This window comes from Schistocerca serialis, chromosome 5 (genome assembly GCF_023864345.2).
Source record: "Schistocerca serialis cubense isolate TAMUIC-IGC-003099 chromosome 5, iqSchSeri2.2, whole genome shotgun sequence".
In the NCBI taxonomy this organism is placed as follows: domain Eukaryota; kingdom Metazoa; phylum Arthropoda; class Insecta; order Orthoptera; family Acrididae; genus Schistocerca; species Schistocerca serialis.
This window is the reverse complement of record NC_064642.1, coordinates 405,843,721-405,858,284: the sequence shown is the minus strand read 5'-3', so window position 1 is coordinate 405,858,284 and position 14,564 is coordinate 405,843,721.

Genomic DNA, 14,564 nt, shown 5'->3' with positions numbered 1-14,564 from the left:
AGTGCTGACAGGCTCTTTTCCCCAGCCAGTCCCAAACGTGCTCAAAAGGATTCAAATCAGGGTTTCGAGCAGGACAACCCGCAGCATGAATCCCTGCTTGTCGAAGAACTCTTGCACAACTCTCGCGACATGTGGACGTGCATTGTCGTGCATTAGTGTAAAATCATCACCAATAAATGGAACAACATGCTCCAAAAGGTTTTCCCCCACATACTAATGTGCGGTAACGTTACCATATTCCATGAATAGCAAATCCGTCCTTGTAGCTGTATTGATCACCATCACAGAACCACCCTGTAAAGGCGACCTGGATGAGAGTGTGCAAGGGGAATATCTTTCCCCTGGCCATCTCCAGACCCTCTCTCGTCCGGCAGGTAAAATGGAAATGAGCGTTTGGCGTCATTGGCCGGGAGGCCCCTCACGGGGCAAGTCCGGCCGCCTTGGTGCAGTCTTTTTACATTCAACGCCACATTGGGCGACCTGCGCGCCGGATGGGGATGAAATGATGATGAAGACAACACCCAGTCCCTGAGCTGAAAAAATCCCCAACCCAGCCGGGAATCGAACCCGGGCCCAGAGGACGGCAATCCGTCACGCTGACCACTCAGCTATTGGGGCGGACGTCCGTCAGGTGATCGGAGGCCAAATCACAACTCATTGGTGAACAACACTTGATTCTGTGCAGCCAAGATGTTCCCTTACGAAACGTTGTCGAGCTGTGCAATGCTCTCTGGTCAGTCCCGGACATGTAGAAGGTCTTCTGGACTGAAGATTGGCTTCTTCCAGTCTTCTTCAAACGGTTCTCTCACTAACATTAACACCTCGAACCTCGTCGAGTCGATTTCGTGCTTCAGTAGGGCTGGTGTGATGGTTGCGGAGAACTTGAATTTGTAAGAAGCGGTCATCTCTCTCTGATGTTGCTCTTCTCGGGCCTGTACCTCATCTCCTCACAAAGCCTCCAGATTCTCTGTGTCTTCGTGCAGCTTCAGAAATCGTTGAAAGTGTAGTCCTCAACACGTCTGCAACGTAATGCCTCCTGCGGCCATCTTCCACCAAAGCAACAGCATTTGCAGGTTGTTCAGGGCTTAACAGCATGTTTGCTCCACGTAGCTGATTATGACAATCACAGGAAGATCCTACAAACACGTATGATTTAAATGTTAACAATTAAGAGTACAACAATAAGGCTATAAGACGGGAAAAATATTATTCGTTCATATTCAGTGATGTTTTCTACGTTGCGCCGAAAACAACAATTGTAGCTAGTAAAATAAACAATCAACATTTCAATGTTTGTTCGCAAAGCAGCGCCAATAATGTACTCCATTTAAAGCAACTGGTTGAAGTGCTTCACTTTGCTTAAATAAGCATAATCATCACATCATTTATTGAGGGTTCCGTTTTTCGCGCCGGTCAATGTATTACAGCGCGTTCACAGCGTCATTTTCTCGTTCATTCCAACAGTGCATGTGAAACAATGGAGCCGTGATCGCCACAAAGTGGCAGCCGTTGTGGGTGAACGGGGCAGCGCAAACGCTTTCGCAATGTCAGAAACAGTTGCCATTAACCTGTCATGACTGCAGCTGTTTTGGACATATAGTTGTCCATTGAAGGGGTCAAAAATACCCTGAAATATAGGTCACATCTCGCAAGGAGTACCATAACAGGGTTAACGAGAGAGCCGGATGGTTTCAAGTGTCCGCAGCTCGTGGTCGTGCGGTAGCGTTCTCGCTTCCCACGGGCGGGTTCCCGGGTTCGATTCCCGGCGGGGTCAGGGATTTTCTCTGCCCCGTGATGACTGGGTGTTGTGTGATGTCCTTAGGTTAGTTAGGTTTAAGTAGTTCTAAGCTCTATGGGACTGATGACCATAGATGATAAGTCCCATAGTGCTCAGAGCCATTTGAACCACTTGGTTTCAAGTGTGTGTGTCAAGTTTTGCTGGAAAAGCAAATCAAGAGACATGTGATGTATGTGAACATCACTGTTAAAATATTTTGTGGTTGCGTTCTAGTGGCGGGGCTTTTGCTCTAATGTGGCAATTTAAAACCTGAAATAGCGTTAAGCATCAAATACTCTGCTCCCTGATGTGAGCCCTTTCATCTGAAAGAAAAAATCTTCAGTTGACATTGAGAGTTTAAAGAAATTCTATTACCTCAGTCGGTTCAACGTGATCAGTGCTTTATTGCACTGCAGCCACAAAATAGAAAGTTGCAAACATTTTGATAGTGATATAAATTGAATAATCTCCCACGTTCGGGAATAAATAGATTCAGTGTTCACTACGATTTTTACTGACTACATTTAGAAACATTTGTCTTGACATGGTTGCTATACCTGGATACGATCTGACTTCATTCATATGATGAAATTGTTGGTAGTAGTTAACGCTCTTGCTTGTGTGCTCTAGTGAAGGAACAGCGGTAAGCTTTGCCTGCGTTCAAAGGAAGAGGGTGCCGATTCAAACGACTGCACTAAAAGCGTACAGTGGCTGAGGGTCGAGGGGAGCGTTTTTTCTCTGGAACCTGGATGAAAATATTTGCAGACTGCCGAGTACTGTGGTCTGATTGTGTAGACATGTTGGATGGCGCCGGGCGGTGGGTGGCCACGCCCAGGTAGGCTGACTAGTGCCGAGGAGTCGCTGCTGCAATGGGCAGAGCATTGAAGACAGGCAGTAAAGCGTAGGATGGGCCCTTGTTAGGCAGGAAGCCGATGACACCACTATGTGTTTCTGCGAATTTCCGTGGGACAGGTCAGTGGCGCCCACACGTCCAGACTGTTACGAAACTTATTTGAGAAGGCACGAGGCTTTTGGCGAGTTTATGGCTGTTCTTTGGAAAGCTCGAAATGGACGGAACAGGGGAGATAACGATCTTTTTATCAAGGGCTGTGGTTCCATCCAGGTCATGTGTTCAGCAAAAGACATGGAATAAACGCATGGGAAGGAGGCCACGAAGCTGAATCTTTTTTCCCAATTAACTTTGAAGTCTCTGGTTGGTCAAATCTGTGTATGCAGAGCAAAGGGCGCTCTCCCAGCTTCGAATGCCGTGCTCCAGTTCGTGATTGACTTGTGCTAATGTGGGAGTAGTCTAAGATGTAAATGTGCTATGCTACCGAGGTGGCGAGGGAGGCTGAGAGAAAGAGAAGAGCGCTCTTGTACTGGCGCTTCGCTTGTAAACTACTGCAAGTCTTTACCTAAATGGTGAGACTTGTGTCCTTTGATAGTGTGCCACTTAGAGAGTGTGCCAGTCACCATCTGAATCATGAGAGGTATCGTTTCTAGTATCACACACACAACGAGTAATGCATGCGTTTAGTTATGTGTTTTGAGTCGTCCGTGTAAATGATTGACATATTCTGTCATGCATAGCCATCGCACGGAGTAAAATTGGTCTGGCAGACCAGCAAAGGGGTCCACCTGCACACTGGAATCCACCAAGGTTCTTAGGCTCATAGGGAAGTACCTGCGTTCCGAATTAGCCGAACGCGAGACCGTGCACTTGCATTTTTTCGGGCGCGTGCTATTAATAACAGGTTGCAGCCGTCCATGACTCCAGTCGCCAAACCCATTGTGGTGTGCCGCCCTGACCAGCAGGGGGGTAAAGTATTCGCTGCTACGGCATAGGTCTCCAATATAAGCTTCTCAGCATCCTATTCTTTGGAGCCATATTTTTCTTAATGGAATACTAGAGTATACATGCTTGATATTAGCGTAGTTTTTGGGCCACACCACGGATTCACATGTATGAAGTCAGATAAAGCAATTAGTGTTCTGGTTGGTGTCGTGTGTCGATCCCCAGCTGATCACTTTGTCCACCATAGACCGCGTATTAGTGCAAGCGTTTCTCAAATAAATATGTTCGTGTGGTGTTTCTTTAGCCACTTTTTTTGTCTTGTGATGTTAAAAATGAATAAATCTACTGATATTTAGATCAGAGCTCCTCCCAGTGTTCTGATTAACATTATCTTTCCATTTTTATTAAAATCTTCATTACAATTCAAAGTAAGAAGCTTGCACACTTACTGCTTGGGTTGGTGGAATTCCATTGTCCAGATCACGTAGCATGCTATTCAAAACCCCTGGCATATGTCAGTCACCTTTCTTCTGTGAATTTCAGTATTCACTATTTGTGCAAGAGTTCCCACACAGCTCTGCAAGCTTTCCTTAGTATTTTACACAGTGTCATGAGCTCGGTTCTGCATTGATAATTCAGATCAATTTTCAGTTACAGTGCAGCCACCAACCAGATGTCTCGAATTGATGAAAAGTTGACGTTACAGCTGTTATTACTGTTAATTCATCAAATGATTTTACATTCATTTGAAAATAAAGAATTTACTTTCATCTTCTCTTAAATCTATAAATCCTTCTTTTGGCAGTCGTGAATTTAACATTGGGGCAATCCAAAACCACCTGTTGCGCTTCTTAATGTGCTCATAAACAAAATGAGCAGACGTCGCCTGCTTTCTTCTGCCTGCGTAAGTATTGGTTGCCTTCTAACCTAGTTGTGCAATGCGATCATCGCTGAGCTGCCGCCGGGTGTGCACTGAAACGATTTCGGACGCCACGATCTCGCTGCGAGCACGTGTGGCCGTTACTTGCTCGTGTACATCGGGCCGTACAGTGCGCACGTGGCTCCATCGCCCGCCTTCTGATGTGCATGCCACTAAAGCATCGAGAGAAAGTGCTGCGGGGCGGTCGCTGCGCTGCGGCGCTAGCTGCAGTATTTTTGGAGGCGGGGAGCTGTGGGGAGTGCATTGCAGGCGGCAGCACACAATTCAGATGAATGTCCGCCAGCTGGCAGCTCGGGCTTGCCAACTTCAAGGGGAACACGAGATCAGGAGGAGGGGCGTAGCGTCTGCTGGGCCGCCGTCGCTGTCTTTGACCTCCACACTCTGGTGAAGGACACCGAGTCTTAATCCAGAGACTTTGACTGAATAGGCCGTTAGACCACGTAATATGGGGAGAAGTAACAGACGACTTAGAGTAATGATGCTAACAACCGCTTGAGAAGAATATTGGATCTAAAAAGCAGTAAAAGAAAGGAGCTAGTAATGTGAGCGTATGGGTGCTATTCTGTTATTCTGCGCAACGGATTAATCTGAGATGTACCCTTTACCCTGTAGCTCCTACAAGATGCAATTTCCACCCCACACTACTACAGAAGTCAGACAGACGCTCTTAACGTTCTAAAGAGAAATACCTGAAAAACTTTCAGCAATAAATATCTTCTGGAGTCATCTGCTGTAAGGAAATGACACAAAAATTCACAAAATTTCTTACGTTACTAGTGGGATACTTGCGTACTGGACCAGTGCTATTTAGTGTAAGAAAAACATGAAACTAACGAAAATTATTATATATTTTGCAAAAATTCTGAGAAGTCACAATGGCACTTCTAGTTATGAATTGAACAAGGTATATCCTGGTTCTTTTTGGAATGTGAAGTTACCTCTCAACGATAGGATTCGCTAATGAAATTTCTATACAAAGTTTAAGATTGTTATTGACTTGGCAGAATGGCTGAGAGGCGCGCCTACTCAACTTGAATAATTATCCGTCAGAAAGTTGCTAGGTACGGTCGAGGCTGTTGCGTGTGAAATGCAGTGAAGTGTACTGTTGTGGAGGGAAATATGGGGCTTGCAATAGCTGTAGCACACAATACCGTAAGCTGCGATGACTGCTGTCTGCGCCACTCACTGCTGACAAATAAGATAACTCTCATTCTATCTGGATTAACCTTCGCCACTCAAACTCTTCCTATGCCTTGATGAAGTCAAGGACTTCTATTCGTCCCTAGTCTAACTATTGGCGTGGTACACCGGTCAGATAACCAGTCCACCGCGATGCCACTCAAAATTCGCTCGCAGGCGTTTAACTATAACTCTGTCCGTTCACACCGCACAATAAGTGTGGCGGCCATCCCAGTGAACAACGCTTAATCGCAATGACTCAATATAGAGTCGCACTCCGATTCGCTCTCGACAGAGGTGCTCTCCCAGTGAAGTACTGAGGAGAGACTTGTTCCTCTCTCTCTGAGTACACGTACGAGCGCGCACACTCTCCTTACGTGTTCTCGCTCCAAGAGCGACAACGGAACGGCCCCTCTCCACGCCAGACGTGAAGGGGTATATCTTTCGTTCTCTTCCATTACTCCTTCAGCTCGGGGCGTCAGAAATATCGTCTGCCAATCAGCATTGCTATTCTAAAACGGGAGAATGGCGTTTCGTTTAAGGCGACCAATCCAGAAATCTGTAGTATCGGCGTTTGGCGTTTGCTCTCTCCCTGTGAAAATCTCTGAAACTGCATGCTATATTGTAAAGAATGCGTAGGCTGGCCACTCCCACTCAGTGTGGCGGAATTTGCTTTTAAGTCGAACACGGGGTCGTCCTTTCACTCGGGCAAACGCTGTCTGCTCTACAGGCAGTCACCGGCCAACGTAGATGGGTTGGGACCGGCCTCCTGGCGTGCGGTCTGCCTCTCTCGAACTAAAAGCTCCTTTGACCGTCGTGTCTGGAATGTATGTGTGTACGACAGCATGGAGTATTTCAACCACAGTGTGCACTTGCGATTTATTAGTTATTTGCATATCGTTTACATGAATTCGTACAACATTGACTTTATCTTATCGAGTTTGGGTTCGAATGAAGCGTCTTGATGTGCGGAATATGATTGTGAGGGCGGAATATGTAAGTAATGAAGGTCAGGAGATCACGACGTCTTACAGTAGTATTGAGACCAATCAAAGATGGAAGACAACAAATTGACGCAAACCATGGGGGTTGTGGTGTCACCGCCAGACACCACACTTGCTAGGTGGTAGCCTTTAAATCGGCCGCGGTCCGTTAGTATACGTCGGACCCGCGTGTCGCCACTGTCAGTGATTGCAGACCGAGCGCCACCACACGGCAGGTCTAGAGAGACTTACTAGCACTCGCCCCAGGTGTACAGCAGAGTTTGCCAGAGATGGATCACTGACAATTACGCTCTCATTTGCCGAGACGATAGTTAGCATAGCCTTCAGCTACGTCATTTGCTACGACCTTGCAAGGCGCCATTACCAGTTAATATTGAAATTATAAAACACGTACCGTCAAGACCGATGTACACCAATTGTGGATTAAAGTTAAGTATTACATCAACTACGTACTTTATTTGCTACTATTAATTCCCTTAACTGTTCCAGACCTCACGCCAGTCTGCGTGAGTTAAAAGCGTGCATTTCGGCCTCCTCTAACAACACGGTGTTGGCTCTTCTGCCAACACTTCAGGGGTGATCACGCCGGCGCTGTTGAATCCACACTTTTACTCAGTTTTCCCATAATACCGTGGACCCACCTCTTTGCACTTCTGGATATACTACGTTTATTGTAAATAAGAAACCACGAAAGCGAGTGCGGGTAAAACAGCCTGCTCATCGAAAAAGTGCAAAGAAGGGCAGCTCGTTTCGTATTATGATACGCGAGTTGGGGTGGCAGTCATTGATACAAAGGCGGTTTTCTTTGCGGCGAGATCTTTTGACGAAATTTCAATCACCAACTTTCTCTTCCGATTGCGAAAATATTTTGTTGACACTCAACTACGTAGGGAGAAACGATCATCATAATAAAATAAGAGGAATTGCAGCTCGAACGGAAAGATTTAGGTGTTCAATTTTCCCACGCGCCAATCGACAATGGAATGGTAGAGAAGTAGTATGAAAATGGTTCAATAAACCCCCTGCCAGTCATTTAAGTGTGAATTGCGGAGTAGCCATGTAGATGTAGACGTACACATTAACAACAAAGATACTACAGTGCAAAATACACAGTGTGATAGAGAGCTTTCATTTCCAAGTTTACCACGAAAGTCGCAGCAAGATAATGTTAATCAATTTGGTTAACTGAAAACTTTTGACTGAAAACTAGCTATGGATAAGGCAGCTTCTACAGAGACGGAGCTGTCTACAACGATTCAAAATGTAATGGTATATGATTCAAATGCAATTTTCTTTATTCCGCACATCAAATGAGCGCATTTTTACCGGTGTTCATGAGTCTGCATAACACGGATTAATTCTTACAAAAAACTGATCAATACTTGTTCACCCATTAATCTTATAAAAAATGAAAACTGTAACCAGATGCTATGAGTAATGCTGTTTATTAAAGAGCAAACAGAGTCGTTACCGGGTCCGAACCGACAGGTTCATCCTCAGAGAGCTGTTCACGTTTTAGTTTAAAGTTAGCTCTCGTGACAAATACGAAGTTGGCCTACGCTGAATGTAAATGTAAACCTGAACATCCATTTGACAATGAACATGTCGATTGAAACCCGATAACAGCTTTGCTTCGTTTTAGTAAACAGCTTTACTCAGAGTCACTGGCTGCATTTTTCACTTTTTTGTAACTGTTAACCTGCATTTTCACACAGAGACGGTCTCACCATATCAATTTAGACAAAATAGCAGTACTCCAAAAAATCTCTCACTTCTGACAGAACGCTAGTTATCGTATTTTTATTGAAATGATCTTTCGATCAGGCTTTCTACGAGATTTCCGTATGTCTTAAGTGCGTAACAAACTGAAAAACATACAACAAACAACACCACAAAATGTGATACAAACACTATCAAATCAAAAGTATCCGGACACGCAGTAGAGGACATTAATGTGGGAAGTGTCCAGCCCTCCCTCCCCCGCCCCCCCCCCCCCTCCCTTTGTGACGGCATGAACTCCGCTCCGCTCAGAACACTTTCAATGTGGTGTCTAAGTGTCTTTGGTGGAATGACAGCCTATTCTTTCACAAAAGCGGAAACCAGAGAAGGTAGTAATGTTCGACACTGGGATCTTGAGCGAAATCGATGTTATAACTAAAACAAAAGGTGTTCCATTTGCTTCAGGTCGGGACTCTGTGCAGGTCACTCCATCTCATGAATGCTACTGTCCACAGACCGCTGCCGCACTGATGCTACTCTATGACAGGGTGCACTGTCATACTAATACAAACAATCATCGTTTCCGACCTGTTCCCCTACTGTACGCATAACACAATGCTGTAAAATCTGAGCAGGAGGTCGTCCGCATATGCCTGGAAAAGAAAGAACAGAAGATATGCCCATGTGGAATGAGTCCCATAAGGCGAGGTAGGAGGCCTCCGAGAAGAGGTTCAAGGGAGATCGATAACAGCACAGTGGCCGAGGGACAGCCCTGTGTGACAGAACTCCAAATTTGAATCGTTCCCGTCTAACGTCCACTTCCTTGAATACTTGGCACTGGTAAGCAGACGCCTCAGAGGTCGACAAATGGCAGAGGGAAATCCATATGCATTAGTACCGATAGAAGGAACTGATATCTGACTCTAGCAAAGGCACTGTCGAAGTCGATTGATACTAGCGCCACTCGAAGGCGGCAGGACGTGGCGAGCGTGACGAGATACAGACATTTGCCTGTGCCAGTTTGTAGGTTGGCACCACGGCCATGTGAAGCCTGATCCGGTGAAAGAATTGAGAGCAATACCGTGTGTATGCGTGCCACCAATAGGTGCGCATAGATCTCATAGCCCACATTAAGAAGAATAAGCAGGCGAAAGTTCGTGATCTCCAGACCTCGGGACTGTTAATTAAAATGCCGGCCGACCCCAAAGGCCGTCGGCACGGGGATGTTGGGCCTGAGCAGCTCCAGGAACATTTCGGTCCACCACTGAATCATCAGGTCACTAAACGCCAGGGGGAATCCAACCAGGGCCTGGTGCTTTATTCGTCGTGCCTTTGGCGATAGCGACTGCCACCTCCTCCGTAGTAATTTCCGCCTCCGAGGATGTTGCCCCTGTTGTGTTGAGAGGACGTGTGACGTGTCGGAAAGCATCCTCAGACGTCGAATGGTCCACGGTTTTGTCGTAAAGTTGTCGACAGTAGCCAGCAACAGCCTTATTATTTAGATTTATTCGATGTCGACGATGCTCGTGTGTGGTGTGGTGCATAGATGGTGGTTCGTTGGGCGCGATATCCTGTTTGCTTGACCTCGTCGCCATATCCTGTAGCTTACTGCGTGTCAGCGAAAGTAGCCTTGCTTTAATGCGTCGTCGTTGCCTGTGCATTTCAGATGATGGAGGTTGACTGTCGAGTTCCTGTAGCAAGTTTTAGTAATAATTCATGGCGTCATGGTGCCACATAGCCGGTTATTTCTCACACTGGACCAACTCCCTCGTGATCATTGATTTGGCACGGCTGAGCCCCTACATCAGAGTTTGCAGGTGGAGACAGGCAGTAGAGCGTTGTGAACGGATCCGTCGCCTAATACGTTCGCGACATCTCGTGTGACTCGAGGTTATGAAACCATTACCATAAGATGTTTACGCATCGTGTCGGCCACAATGTGAACGGTGTTAATGCGCTGTCCACGTCGATGCGGTTGTTATTGTGTTCTTGATTCCTTTGTTCAATATAGTTTCAACGTTATACGATACGGTCTACTCATAATTTGTAATATGTTACTGTATGTTTGTTGTTCCCAGGTTCTAATTTTATGATCCTTTTTTCAATGACGTAATAACACCTGTCGAAGTTGGCGTAGCGGTTCCATGTAATGTAGCACGGTGTGTATCCCAAAATCCATGTTGCCGCACTGATTTCAGCGCATGGATATCGACGCTTCTCGGGATAAACAGGTTCCTTCGAAGGGCTTTATTATTTAGATTTATTCGGCTTATAATTACTAGTTTGCGACGTAGAAATGCAGATATTATGGCGGCGTTTTCGCAGGCGATTCTGTGAATCAGGACATGCACGTACCCATAGCTCTTGCATGCTGTTGTCGGGCACAGATGAATTTTGTTCAGTTTCTTGGCTGTCGAAATTTTGTCATTTACGATAAGGTACCACTCTGACTTTACTAATTATGATAGATTCAGATTTTGGACGTTTACCACAATGACATTCTTCTTCTCTTCCCAACATTTCCCCTATTGGATTCAGTCAAGAATTCGTATAGTTTAGAGCTGGTTAACAGTTCCAGGGAGGTTTTGACTTTGTGTATGCTGAGTTGTACTCGAAGTAGCACAACCTGCTGTGGTGGTAAATTGAAATTATATTTCCAGAGGGCACCATATCGTCTGGTCTTCGTCCAGCCGTTAGATTTGCGACAAAGCTCGAGTTATGTGCTAAGCGGAAGAGTCTTGCAACTCTGGGACGCGTTTGTGAGATTGAAACCGCCATTTGGCAGCGTAAGAATGCCAAACTTAATTTTGAATATGTTGTCTCTCATTAGAAACCAGTATAGAGTTCGCTGGATACTTTCGGCAAAATGGTCCGAGACATACAGGGGATAGGCAAAATAATGTAAACAACTGTACTTACATGGGACCACCAACTGCCCGTAATAGAGCTGCGATTCTTATTGGAATACTGGCATATAATGATTGTATAGTCTCCAGTGGATATTATGCCACTCTTCGATCAGAACCTTTTCTAACTCCCGTCGTGATGAGGGAGGCGGAAATCTGCTCCGGAGTCTGCACTCCAATACCGCCCACAATACGTCGATAATGCTCAAGTCTGGGGACTGTGCTGGCCAGAGAAGACGCTGCAGTTCATCTGCTTTCTCCTCAAACCACGAATGTCTGGCTGTGTGAATGGGTGCAATATCGTCCTGAAATATGGCGTCATTTTTTGGAAACAACATTTGAGTCATGGGGTGCACCTGATCACCTAAAATGTTCACATAATCGGTGGCTATAACACGGCCTTTGAGAATAATGATGGGACCATCAGAATACTTCCACCTCCATGCTTAACCATTGGAATCAAGTAGTCAGGATTGTAGGCGTCCTCCAGACGTAACCCCAGCCCGATGTTGGAAATAACGAAAGCGTTGACTTGTTGGACCATATGACGTATTTCCACTGATCAGCCGTCCAGGATTTACGCTCGAGACAACATGTTTTACGCTTCTTTGCGTTGGTTGAGGTCACTAATGGTTTCGGTGTAGCAGCTTGCCCATGAATATTCGCTTTATGGAGTTCTTGGCAGACAGTGTCGATAGATACGTGGTCTTGAAGATGGCTGTTGAGCTCTGCAGTCACTTTATCCGCCGTAGTCTTGTGTTATTTTGACACAATTAATATTAGCGTACGACGATCTCTTTCATTTCGTTTTGATTTGTGCCCACTATTCCCTTTGCACGGTGATGTCTTTCCATGTTTCGTGTAGGCTGTCGTGACTGTTGAAACAGTTGCTCTTGAAATATTGGCTGTCTTGGTTACTATTGCTCCAGCCTATTGGACCCCCACAATCTGTCCTCTTTGGAACTCTGTTGGTCTTTCACTGCACGTCGGCCTCGGCCTCTGAATGCAAATACGAAGTATGCACCACACGTAAACAACTTGCACAGATGCATAGTCCGTACTGAACATGCACAGTCCAGCGCGACACGTACCTCACCTTCGCTGTTGATCGTCAAATACAACCATTCCATTACTATCACTGTTCACATTATTTTTCTTATCTCCTGTAGCTTTCTCTCTACAGACACGTTAAGGATACTCCCCGATCAAAAGTGTCAGGACAGCAGTTCGTGGACGTTTATAAGGAATATGTCCACCGTTCACCTTTATGACGGCTTGAACTCTGCTGGGGACGCTTTCAACGAGGTGTCTGAATTTCAATGGAGGAATGGCAGCCCGTTCTCCCCCATGAGCGGAAAGCAGAGAAAATAGTGATTGTGGACGCTGAGGTCTGGAGCGGAATCGATGTGCTAAATTATCCCAAATATGTTCCATTGGGTTCAGGTCGGCACCCTTGGCAGACCAGCCCATTTCAGGAACGTTATTTGCCACAAACCATTGCCTCAAAGATGGTGCTTTATGTCGGTGCTTTATGTCATGCTTGTACAAACAATCTTCGCCTCAGAACTGATCCTCAGTTGTACGAAGTATATAATGTTGTAAAATATGTCCACATCCTTCCCCATTTAGTTCTTTCTCAAGCGTAATAAAGGGATAACACCCAAACCACGGAAGAAACCCTCATGCCATAACACTACCTCTTCTGTAGTGCACTATTGACACTACACATGATGGCAGGTCATTTTCTCCATGCATTAGCCGTACCCAAACCTTTACATCGGATTTCCACAGAGAATAGCGTGATTTATCCCTCCCAGTCACTCGTTCCCAGTCATCCACCGTCCAGTGGCACCGCTCTTGTAAGTAGGCTGTTTAGGTTTTTACGTTGGTAACGCCAAGTAGCGCTCTGTGTGAAAATCGCTGACTGCGCTGTGTGAAGTATGTGCCCGGTTGGACCCATTGTTGGAATATTCGCTGGTTTAGCGTTGGGCAGTTGGATGTGAACACCGCGAAGCGTTGGGCACTTGGAGGCGAGCCGTCAGCAGTGATGGATGTGGGGAGAGAGATGCCAGAGTTTTGAGAGGTTACTGTGAGCGGACGATCTGGACGTGTGTTCGTCAGAATAAGGAAATTTGTAAGACTAGATGTCATGAACTAATACATATACTATGATTTTTGAACACTATTAAGGCTGGCCGCTGTGGCCGAGTGGTTCTAGGCGCTTCAGTCCGGAACCGCACTGCTGCTACGGTCGCAGGTTCGAATCCTGACTCGGGGATGGATGTGTGTGATGTTCTTAGGGTAGTTAGGTTTAAGTAGTTCTAAGTCTAGGGGACTGATGACCTCAGATGTTAAGTCCCATAGTGTTTAGAGCCATTTGAACCATTTGACCACTATTAAGGTAAATACATTGTTTGTTCTCTATTAAAAAAATCTTTCATTTGCTAACTATGCCTATCAGTAGTTAGTGCCTTCAGTAGTTAGAATCTTTTATTTAGTTGGCAGTATTGGCGCTCGCTGCATTGCGGTAGTTCGAGTAACGAAGATTTTTGTGAGGTAAGTGATTCATGAAAGGTATAGGTTATTGTTAGTCAGGGCCATTCTTTTGTAGGGATTATTGAACGTCAGATTGCGCTGCGCTAAAAATATTGTGTATCAGTTTAGTGATGGTCAGAATAAGGAAAGAGAGAACTGTCTGAGTACGTTCAGTTTTGCTCAGCTGTTTGAAAATCAAATAACGTAAGAGTTTTTCCAGCACTGTCATTATTTACAAACAAAGGGGAAGTTTCACTCTTTACACCACCTCAAGCGTCACTTAGCACTGACCATAGAAATGTGTGACTTATGAGGGACAGCTCGACCTTCGTACCTTTTTAACTTGCTATGCAGTCTTTGTGCTAGCTGGTCTCCCGGCAGCATTTCTGAACTCACGAGTCATTCTTTCCGCTGATTTCATGCTATTTTTTAGAACAACTGTCCACTACGTTCGGTGGTCCATCAGTACGTGAGGAAAAAATGGTTCAAATGGCTCTGAGCACTATGGGACTTATCATCTGAGGTCATCAGTCCCCTAGAACTTAGAACTACTTAAACCTGACTAACCTAAGGACATCACACACATCCATGCCCGTGGCAGGATTCAAACTTGCGACCGTAGCGGTCGCGTGATTCCAGATTAAAGCGCCTAGAACCGCTCGGCCACACCGCCCGGCAGTACGTGAGGACTGCATGGTCCTGATAGCTG